Raw genomic sequence first — 12,183 nt, forward strand, 5'->3', positions numbered from 1 at the left:
ATAGGCTTATATGGGATGATACTATCACTGCATTTGCATTAAGCTCACTTTTCCCAGAAAACAACCCAAATCACATGGCAACAAACGTTAAGTTTAACCTAACTATAGCCATAATACACTGGACTACAAGATTAGTACTTTGAAAGCAGATTTCCAATCTCATATCAAAGTCTTAATCAGGCTGTAACTTGTTGTATTGTTATCATTCATGAATTTAAGATAATTTATAAATGTTTAAAAAGTCATAAGATTTGTTCCTGTCACATGCCTTTAAATCGGCCTGATAACCAGGAAACCTTATAACCCAAAAGGAATTAGGTTAGTTGACCACGTGACCTCGAATATCTGTCAGTCACTCTCCGCACATGCACATGCCTTTACTATTTTCTATTAATAAAATATACGTTTTTTCTATTAATAAAATACACAATAAATGTAAAGTACTGTTTGTTTACACATTATTATTTAATTTTGTGTTTGTGTATTGAATTAATAACAAGTAACTCGATTTCTGTGCTGTTTAACAAGAATGATGGAAGCTAGCCTAAGCACTTTGCATGACATGACGTCACAATGTTTTGTTCGCGCTTGGTGTTTCCCAAATTATATATTTAAACACAAAATACTCGAAAACTAGATATTTTAGAAAACATTTCAACGAATGTTGTAAATGTGACATGATAAAAAGAACAAGACTATTGTCAAGCAATATAAGTCCCCTACCAACTCCACCATTGCCATCTATCCATGTTTCAAGTTTCATGAAAAAATATTAAGAACTTTTAAAGCTATCGCAGGATCCAGAAAAGTGTGACAGACTGACTGACGGACACACAGAGCGCAACCATACAGTACAGCCAACGCGGCACAAACATAATCCGCAGCTATGCCACGGCCAGATTATTAGTACGCGGCGGCCGAATCATGTGTTCACGCGGCGTATCGCCGTGGCACTTGGCATCGATCTGCGCAACGCCGCCAAGTCTGTATTAACCTCGCGTACTTTCGCGGAGTAAATCCGCCTCATACGTATGGGGCGGATCGAGTGAAAAGATATCCACCTACATGCACATACATGTATGTGTAGCGTAGAAACCAAGATTTAAGCTGGTTTCATAATTATTTTTTTCACGTTTGAATAAGAGATATGACACGTAATGCGCTTTAACAAATTATTGTTGAATTAATTACGCGCAACTTTTAATGTTTCGTTCAATTATTAAATTATCATTATTAAATTTGTAATCCGTAACACACTTCCGAATTTTAATGCTAACACTACCTTTGGCAAATTCGAGCGTCAAATAAACAGTGCTAAAATATCCTTATAAGATGGGATGGGAATCATAATTGGATGGGTACCAAACAGTGTTTTGTACTATTTCGAGCGAATTTGTTGCAAAGTTCAATTGTTTGGAACTGTTTTGTGGACAGGGCTCGCGCTGTCGTTCGCCACTTGAGCCATTTGCGAAAATATTGAAAATTTGGCTCATTAAAAATCCGATTTGCGAAAATGCTAAAATCTCGTAAAATTTCATTGAAAACAGCCGCCATTTTAACCCGAAACTGGTTTTCTATATTTTTCTCTTTGTTTCAATGAAAGTATTCGCAATTTGAACAGTGAACGAAAATCGGTCTGCACCTGTATCGAGACATCGCTTTACCTTATTGTTATTGAAGTGCACATGGTAGCTGGTCAATCAAAACTGAGCTCACTTACACATGAAATGACGTTGTTGAATGAAACGTAAAAATGGGTGGAGCTTTGAATAACAGTTAATATTGTCGTCTGCAAACAAAATAGCGACCGGTCGCAAATGTCGTATTATAAGATTAAAAATGAAAATAAGCGTGACAATAAATTATTTTTTTCCAAGCTGACTATCGATCTAAATTAAAGCGTGATACAGTGAAAACTCTCTTTACGACCACCTCGGTATTCCGACCAACTCGCTAAGTCGACCACCATTTTTCAGTCCCGATTTGTTCCTTCTATATTTCAATGGTCGTTACACTCACTAATCCGACCAACCCGCTAATCCGCTATTACGACCACTTTAATCAGTACCAATTATCGATATTGTTCTTAATTGACACCCGCCAAACGACCAGTAATTTTCACACCTTACTTGATCTGATGTTGTGGTACTATCGGGCTTGTGTACGAAGCCATTCTGACCCAATTAACCACAATTAACGACAACGGTTTTTGGCATCGATTTGCGACACAGGTGTTAGATTTTCGGCACTTGTTATAATTTTTAACCCTTGATTGACAATTAGCTATTATTATTATTGAGTCTTTGATGGGTAAATTGTTAGTTGTTTGGTACACACTTTAAAGATTTATTACGGCGAATAATTTAACAGTTAGGATATTTGAGTAACACGGTTTTGTTCGTGATGGATATAAAAACCGACTTTTATACCATATCGTTATTCAAAATGGATAAGCGAAAACGGAAAGAGTTGTGTTTAAAAGAAAAGATTGATTTGATCGACGCAAGTGATGGGAAATCTCAACGACGATTTATTCGGATTTGGAAAGACTCGGGTTCAAGCTATTCTAAAAAGAAAATCTCGACTTTTATTCGACAAAATGCTAAGCAGACGACAATTGACTCATTCGTTAAGTAAACATCAAGGATCTTGATGAAAAGTACATATACATGTATTTACACTTCTTTAATGAACAACTTGAAATACTATCTTTGTACAATGTATAAATACAATGTATAAACGGATGACTGTTATATTGTATGCAAACAGATACAAGTTCAGTGAATATTTACGTTGTTGTAATTATATGTCCATCAAATTCATGAAAACTCAGAATTAAGACCACCTCGCTATTAAGACCACTTTTGAAAAGTCCCACAAGTGGTCTTAATAGCGAGTTTTCACTGTAATTAAATAATTAGTTCTATGTCGTTGATGTTACAACTTTCTGCCGATTTTCGATTGAAATGAAAAGGTCATAATCAATTAATTTGATCGTTTTACTCACACACTATGCTAACTAACAGCGGCGTATTTTAATCAAAGGAAAACGTGAAAAACAAGCGCGGTTTAATTGCAATTAAAGTTTAATTAAAGTTACGAATTTGTAACGCATAGGAAGACTAATTCATGTCGTCTACGATATAAATGGAAGTAACCACTTTGTCCGTACAGTCGCTAACATAACTTCTTTATCCTTTAAGCGTCCTTTGACCGAAAATGAGTCTGAACAAACAAACAAAAAAATTAAAACACAAAAAACTAGAGCATTCCAAGAGTCATGGAAAGTTGATAATAATTGGCTTCGCTTTGAGAATGAATCAAAATCAATGTACTGTGACCTATGCATTAAGGTGCAGAATTCCAACACGTTCACAGTAGGTTGCAATATCCTGAAAAAAGACTCGGTGATCCCAGTCCCACAAATACACTCAGACATTGACACTGTCTCTGACTACTTAGGTACTGTAGGAATTGAAGGCTCACAGTCTGAACTGCTTTGCTTTGCTAATTTTGCAAGAGCCAGCCATAATTCTGGAAACAAGTCAGTGACTGACATTCACTCTGCTGCAAATTTGGCAATTAAAAATGTCCATTCCTATCCAGCTTCAGCAGAAGCTGCCAAAAGGTTGTTAGTATCCCCAGTGCAGGGTTTTTTTTGGCCCGATTTTATAGCCGAAATTCGGCTTTGTTCCCAATCCCAAAAAGTATACTTTTTTCCCAAAATGAGGCAAAAAATTCCCAATTTCCAAAAAAAAAAAAAAGAAGTGTCTTATGAGTATTTTATCTCAATTTTAATTCAATTACATCTAACAAAGTATTTTATGATTTTGTTCTTTTAATTTAATGATTATAAAGTGTTTTATCAAATTTACATGGGTGAAAGTGTTCCGTATTATTACGGAATTCTGTATTTTTTGGCTTCTCAGAGGTCGTTTTAGTAATTGATGAAGAATCGATGAGATTTTGTTGGGGGCGGGGGGGGGGGGTTCTCTATTAGTCTATCCCCCTGGGCGTATTGCTCTTTCATTTTCTCGTGAATCGTTCTATCCCTGTGGGCACTATTCGCCCGAAATAACATGTCTCCCGCAAGACCCTCCGCGCGTGCAGAAGGCAGCATGGTGTCACCTCATTAGAATATTCTGGCGAAATCTGCCGATTATTAACGATTCCTTTGTTTATGAAATGGTTAACCGCACAGAATAACTCGAAGTTAAACGGGAATCTGACTCGGTTTCCAAAAAAGTGTTTGATTGGTTTACGTAAATCTGTCAACAAATAGAAATCAACGTTATGAAACAGTCTTATCTCTAAAAAAAATATGGCGGACAAGCAGTCGTCGAAATTCCAGGGCTCGAAATTAACACTGGCACACTCGCAAAATGCCAGTGAAAAATACTGATTGCGAGTTAAGTTTTAAGCCACTAGTATTTTTTTGCGAGTACATAAATAGTGGGAAAAAAAACTAGTAATATAAATGCACTCGACGTCATGAACGCTAAACCGTAGGTCAATTTATAGAAAGTCTGAATACCTGTATGCGGAAGCGCACACCTTGTATGTAGACTGGTAAACTTATAGTACAGATACGAGGATAGTATTGGAACAAAGAACGTGAAACAGTTGACTATTCACATTTGTTCATTGAACTTGAACAGACATGGCGTCGAAGCCAAACATAATTAGTTTTTTTTTGCCTACAGACGGAAAAAATACGAAAGATGAAGTAAAGTTAACCGTTGATTTGTATTTTGGTGACGTCGCACTCAACACACGATATCATAGCTGATTTTTTTCAATATTTGAAAAGTTTTAAACCCATTAAAAATATCCCAAACTGACACTTAAACTTTGTTTTCTGAGTGAACACGACACACTTATATTCGAAAACAATGCCCTTATGGTCCAAGGAACTGATATCTTTGTATGATTGCAGAAATAAAATGTGTATGTTAAGAACTTTTTATTTTGTTTTAATAGTACTAAATTAATGTCCGAACTTTTTTATGTTTCCTGCAAAATTTGCGAGACTGTTTTTGATTTTGCGAGTTGGTATTAAAGCAGCTCGCAATGTTTTGCAAGTAGAAAAAAAGTTAATTTCGAGCCCTGAATTCGCACTAGTCCGACAGCAAAAAACAAGTATTTTTTCTTTCGGGCTTGTAGGAAATCCAATATTACAAGCCCGACGTGCTTGTACAATTCATTAAACACAAAATGAGTTCCGCTTTCATTTTCAATATTTGTAAACAAAGTTTTGAGCCGCTTAAATCAACAGCTGCTTATGTTTTAACACACTGCGCACACGTGCTGGGCAATCAGCCGATAATTGGATTACTGCGCATAAAGCGCATGGTTTTGTGATTCCCGGATTACTATTATGTAAAATAGATGTTTTGCGTTGCGTTCGGGACACAGAGAGTAATGACCGAACAGTTCTCATTCAAGTACGTTGTTGAGGAATGCAAATCTAAGGTAACTATGATTGACGCATTTGTCAACTCGCTTTTTGTAGAATAACCTGGCACTTAATTGCTTATATATTTTCGAGTGGTTCAGGTTTGCTCTCTCTTTCACATGGATATATGGGATAACTTTCTGCTAATTTTTTACCTAAACTTTATGTATATATTTATAATTGTGATTTGATTGAAATCCGTGTGTGAAATTACTTTCTTCTTATTTCAGGATCCGAAAGAGGCTGGCTCAGATGACGAGGAAGCTAACTTGGATGAGGTGAAATTAATAAGAGATTTGTATTGTATTCTAAAGATTGAATAAATGAATGCTTCTTTGGATGTTTTATGTTATGTTTATCTGCATTTTTAACAAAAATGTTTGGGCCAGTAAATTCTGACTCGGGCTTGTTCAAATTGCCATAGTTCTAGCCCGACTTGCTAGTAGATTTAAATCTCAATTTCAATGACTGGACAAGTAAAAATAACTTTACTTCCGAAACCAAAGAACACGATCAAATCATGTATTTGCTTCCTGCAGAGCTCCAGATAAGGTTTTGTGAAATTCTTAACGCTACTACCAGATTTTCAAAAATAATTCTTAACTCTGAAATGTTATTCTTAACGTTACTACTAAGTTTTGGAAAATAATTCTTAACTTTTCTAAATGACCTTAAAATAAATAATAATGGGTGTCATCGTATAAGATCTTTTCTATAATGTCTTTCTTAACATTCAACTCTGGCTCACTTTGCGTACAATATGTCAAAAGCGTTATTTTTGCACTCTGCAGTTTTAGGATGTCCTCCGGGCACAGCCATTTTTTGACAGATAGACTGTACACGCCGCTTTTATTGGAAAAAATGCGCTTTGTTAAACAAACCCGATAACCATTCTATATAAGTACCGACAGTATCTTTAATACACGAAAAGAATTCAATAAAAATCGATACAAACCGATGTAAAAATAATATTCGTTACTTGATTTTGTAATTCTTAATGGTACGGCCAGATTTTAAAATAAATAAGTAACAGACTTGAAAATAATTCTTAATTACGAAAATACCACCCTTATCTGGAGCTCTGTTCCGGGGTTCGACACAAAAGAACTTGAAAGTGATGTGATAAACAAATGGCGATGGGAATGGCTCCATGAAAGAGACTGTCGTGGAGAGAAATGGGGAGATTGGTTTAACAAACAAACAAAAAATCATTCCAGTTAGCGCATATGATATTGTGATATCTGTTTCAAAACGATCAAGTACCAATCAAATGGGAAAAAGGCGTTCAAGTCTCACGCCGAGGACGTTACGCATGTGAATAATTACCGGACGTGTAAATCAAATCATTAGTAAATAACTAGATAAGATATAAAAACAAATTACTTAAAAATACATGACAGAAAAGGTATTGCTATAACATGTTCATTGATCTATATTATACTGTAAATATTTGTATAGAGTTGAGAAAGTTTAGTGTTATCTTAAAGATTTTGCCTATCACATTTGATCTACATGAAATGTTTAAGAAATAGATTGTGATATATTCTAGCCAAACTAACTGTTTTTTCTGTTTTGAATCACTTAAAAATACATGTGTCTTTAAGCTTAGGAGAAGTGATTTCTTTGTTTCAAATAAGCTAAAATGCAGGAGCTTCTGGGGGCCGGAGGCCTCGTGGACCCCTAGCCAGGGCACTTGCCCTGGACCCACAGGGGGCCCTATCGCCCCCCAGATTTTATTTTCAGTATTTTGGGAATTTCCTGCTTTCACCCATGAATTTAGTATTTCCCTAATTAGTGGACTTTTTGTGTGGAAAAAAAGGCTAATGAATTCATTTTCCCAATTTCATGAAAATGCCGATAAAATTCCCAATTCCAAAGCCATGGGCTATCTTCCCAAAAAGTGGGAAAAAAAACCTGCAGTGTCTACAGTTGATTGTGAACGAGGGTTCAGTAGGCAGAATGTAATCAAAACTGATCTAAGAAATTGTTTGACTAAAGAATTTGGAACATCTCATGAAAATCTCAATTGTAGGAAAAGACTGCAAAGATGTTGACTTTAAAGTGATCTACAAACTGTGGGCTGGTAAAAAACAGCGCAGAATAATAATGAAATAATAATGATACATGTCATGACTTTGTTCTCTTTATATAGCAGGATTTGTTTGCAATGTATTTTGTGAATGAAATGTATGCTTGTATTTTACATGCCATTCATCATGTTGTTAAAAATGTGCTGTATGAAAATATCTCTATTACTATGAAAATTGTGATGTGATATATATTATGATATGTGACATGTGCTTGTTGTCATGAAAAGTAATATGAAAAATCTATAATATATATTATTATTTGAAACGAACGAAAACTGGTTGGTAATAGGCCCAAAACGCACCACAGACAATCTAGGATCCAAAAAAATAAATTCAAAATAAAGCGTACAAAAATGCAAATACAAATTTAATAACGAAATTCCCGTAAAAAATCTTGCGTCACGAAACGCAATTCTTACGAACACCGGGCGTATTTTTTAGACTGGCTATTTTCCGTACAAAAATGTACTGCATAATTTATAAGCTGTCCAATGAAAAAAAGAAGGCAGTCTTTCCAGCGGTTATCAATCTTTGGGGTAGTATTGTTATTATTCGTAGATTTCTACTTTCATTTTCAAGGTATTCAACTCAAGATGACCTGAAAACGGGGTGCATCGCTTTGAACAGCCATAACTTCATCTATTGTGCAGCGATTTTCACGAACTTGTTACACTGTAACTCCAATATAACGCGGTCAATGGGGTCCAAGCCACGAAACAGCGTTATAATGGATCCGCGTTATAAGTTTTGAGCTCATTTTCTGCAGGGCGCTATAAAAAAATACAGGTATAGAATAGCCTATAATATAGGTCATGTCATAGGTATATTGCAATTCTGTGTTGACACAAATACATGCATATAAACCGAATCGTATCGATAACAGTAAACATACCGCTTTTCTTATGTGCACATTTATCCGATAATCCAATAAAATTGCAACATCACTTAAAAAATAATAATCTTGAACATTAATGACGATATATGTTTAAGAAATTCGTAAACACAACCGTACGCATAAATGCCATTTTCAGAAGTGTTAAATGTACAGTGCATTATGGGGCAGAGCTTTCATTGGACGAGCGACTTTAAATTTAGATTAAATGCAATACGATTCATGTACAAAAAATTGTTTTATTGCGTCATACGCATGCAAAAAACGTGTTTCCCGGGGACTTTCTGATACCGCGCGAAAATGAAAGTGTAACTCTGTTAACAATTACCGGTACACTGTGTTCGCATGTAAATAAATCGTCTGCATTATTTAATTTCTTATACACGCACTGAAAGATTAAATGACATAATATTAGAATGATAATGAAATGAAAGAAAAAGTTGTTTTATACAGTGGGCAGTATATTTCACTGCCGCTAATTTAATATAGTCAAACTGCAACCATATCAAAGTAAGAATGTTTTAATCGTTTTGAATTACTTTAATTGTATAACTATCCCGCTTGCACTTAACTTATGGAAATTATCGCACTGAACCGCTCTGATGAGGAATACATGTAATAAACACTGACACGCAAGTTTTTCACACCTTTATTGACATTACACAACAGATTAACACCAATAAGCTGTCGGTGTTGTTTAACCTCAAGGCTATTATAATCGGTTCAACGGACGGTTGAATAAAGCAATCAACATGTGATTGCCGCCATCTTTGATTTGTCTGAAAATACACGAAGTTGCATTATACGGATTTGAATCAGAAATCAAATGGAAGGTTGGAGAAAAAATGGGATCCAAGCACCCCCCGCGTTATATTGGATTCAGCGTTATAACGGAGCGCGTTATATTGGAGTTACAGTGCATTCAACGCAAAAATGAATGAACTTTGATCGGAAATTGAGTAATTGTTTGTTGTTCTGTACAGGTTCCTTTTTAAATTCCATTTGTATAAATAATATAGTAACCTTAGTAGATTTTAAGTATTTTATATATTATGTCATTTCCTAAATTACCCAATTGAGTTAAAATATTGGGGGTGAAAAACCCAATTAAGCTCAAAAGTAGGGCAGTGTTTTTTTTGGATGAAATATTCCGCGTTATTCGGCCCCATTCCCCCATCTTTAGAGTATATATTTTTCCCCCAAATATTTTTAAAATTCCCCTCTCTGAAGTGTTAATAAATTTTAATCAATACCTCATTTAAATACGTCTTTCGTTACGAATTTACTACAATTTTCCTGAACTGCATCCGCGTGTTTACTTTATTTTAGCCTTTACCGCAAACCATACGTAGTTCACTATCACGACTTTCGCTTTACGACATCTACCGCAAACCATACGTTTTCAAACATGTCGCACAACAAAAGCTATCGTAAAAAAATTGACAAATATGTTTTAACTTAAAAATAAATTGATATTCTTTTCAAACAAGTACAACTTAAAAGTCAGTCTTCTTCAAATGCCAGCAGTGAAACGCCAGAAACGTCCGGTCAAGAGAGCGTTGAAAGACTGTTTAGTTTGCTCAACCTGCTTTGCACGCCACAGAGAAACAGGCTTGGGGAAGCTACACTGGAGTCCCTGCGTGATCAGACTTTGTCTGCACATGGAGAGACTTGGTGAAGAGGAGGTCACCAGAATAATTGATAAATTGATAAATGCGCTGAAAAGCCCAGATATGTTGAACTTTGAACATAACATGTTTATGAATAAAAGAGTTTGAATTATGTTTTTCTCCCTCTGTATGGTGAATTATAGTGTTAAAACTTGATTTTGTACTGTTACTAGCTAAGCATAGAAATTTCCCCCTTTTCCCCTTTTAAGCGCGAATTTTCCCCCCCTCAGGGGACCCGACCCCCTTCCCCCATAACTGAAAAAAACACTGTAGGGGGTGAAAATTTTTGCTAAAACTCTATTGAATATACAAAAACCATATTGTTGTCAAAAACAGGGGGTGAATAACCCAATATACCCCAAAAGTTATCTATAGCCCTGAGACTGATGATGGCAACCAGGTGAAATCCTCATAGATATTGTGCATTTCATTTCATGGTCAAAACATTTATTCAACACGTAATGCACGTTTAACAAATTATCGTTGAATTAATTACGCACAACTGTAAATGTTTCGTTCAATTCTCAAATCATCATTATTTAATTTGTAATCCGAAACACACTTCTGAATTTTAATGCTAACCCGCCATTAACAAATTCTAGTGTCAAATAAACAGTACTTTATCCTCTGTCTCAATAAAAAGTGCGCAAAAATTATACAGACATTTAGAACGTCGCATGGCAAGTGTAAGTGTATTTTGTGTGGTATAAAAACATGAACATCACGTCCGACGATTTACGCGTGTTCAGTTAGAAAAAAAAACGTCCCGAGTTATATATGTATTAAGGAATGGATCGAGCCGGGATTATGCATATCTATGCCAGAAAGGGTAAAAACTATTTTTAACAAGGGCTGTTTGTAAAACATGCAGCCCCCCATATGGGCTGTCAATTGTAGTGGCAGCCATTGTGTGAATACGTTTTTTGTCACTGTGACCTTGACCTTTGACCTAGTGACCTGAAAATCAATAGGGGGCATCTGCAAGTCATGATCAATGTACCTATGAAGTTTCATGATCCTAGGCCTAAGCGTTCTTGAGTTATCATCCGGAAACCATTTTACTGGTTCTAGTCACCGTGACCTTGACCTTTGACCTGAAAATCAATAGGGGTCATCTGCGAGTCATGATCAATGTACCTATGAAGTTTCATGATCCTAGGCGTAAGCGTTCTTGAGTTATCATCCGGAAACCATTTCACTGGTTCAAGTCACCGTGACCTTGACCTTTGACCTGAAAATCAATAGGGGTCATCTGCGAGTCATGATCAATGTACCTATGAAGTTTCATGATCCTAGGCGAAAGAGTTCTTGAGTTATCATCCGGAAACCATTTTTCTGTGTCGAGTCACTGTGACCTTGACCTTTGACCTAGTGACATGAAAATCAGTAGGGGTCATCTAACAGTCATGATCAATGTACCTATGAAGTTTCATGATCTAGGCGTAAGCTTTCTTGAGTTATCATCGGGAAGCAATTTCACTGTGTCAAGTTACCGTGACCTTTGACCTAGTGACCTGAAAATCAATAGGTGCATATGCGAGTCATGATAAATGTACCTATGAAGTTTCACGATCCTAGGCGCAAGCGTTCTTGAGTTATCATCCGGACACCATTTTACTGACCTTTTCGACATTATTTTAAGGCCAGCGATTTTTTTGTCCAAATGGGAAAAGTACCCGTACCCTCGTGAGACCCTCAAATTGGGAAATTGGTGTATTTTATTTTATGCTCCCAAATACTTTAAAATTGATAACTAAGTGTTTTCAAGCTGTCAATATTATATTTACCTAGGTTCAAACCATAGAGCTGCACAGGGAAACTAACAAAATGTTGAATTTTCCACAAAAAAACAAAACATTTCTTTTTACCTAAAATTGGGAATTTTTGGGCCAGCAATTGGGAAATTTGTAGTTTTTTCGTAATTGGGAAAGTGCCGTTTACCGGTACTTTATAAAGAAGGAAAAAAATCGCTGGCTACACATCCAATGTTGTCATGTAATCATTTAACTTAACGTGATGTGTTGACATGACCATTTACACTGCTAAGAAAACATTTACTTCAAATTAAAATAAGTG

General features: G+C 35.8%; 1 protein-coding gene across 1 annotated transcript in view; it reads right to left on the minus strand.

The window, feature by feature from the left end:
- LOC127832429 (guanine nucleotide-binding protein subunit beta) overlaps positions 1–12,183 on the minus strand; it is a 50,145-nt gene that overhangs the window by 35,585 nt on the left and 2,377 nt on the right. The gene's annotated exons all lie outside the window — the stretch shown is intronic.

Source organism: Dreissena polymorpha, chromosome 5 (genome assembly GCF_020536995.1).
Source record: "Dreissena polymorpha isolate Duluth1 chromosome 5, UMN_Dpol_1.0, whole genome shotgun sequence".
NCBI classification, from domain to species: Eukaryota; Metazoa; Mollusca; class Bivalvia; order Myida; family Dreissenidae; genus Dreissena; species Dreissena polymorpha.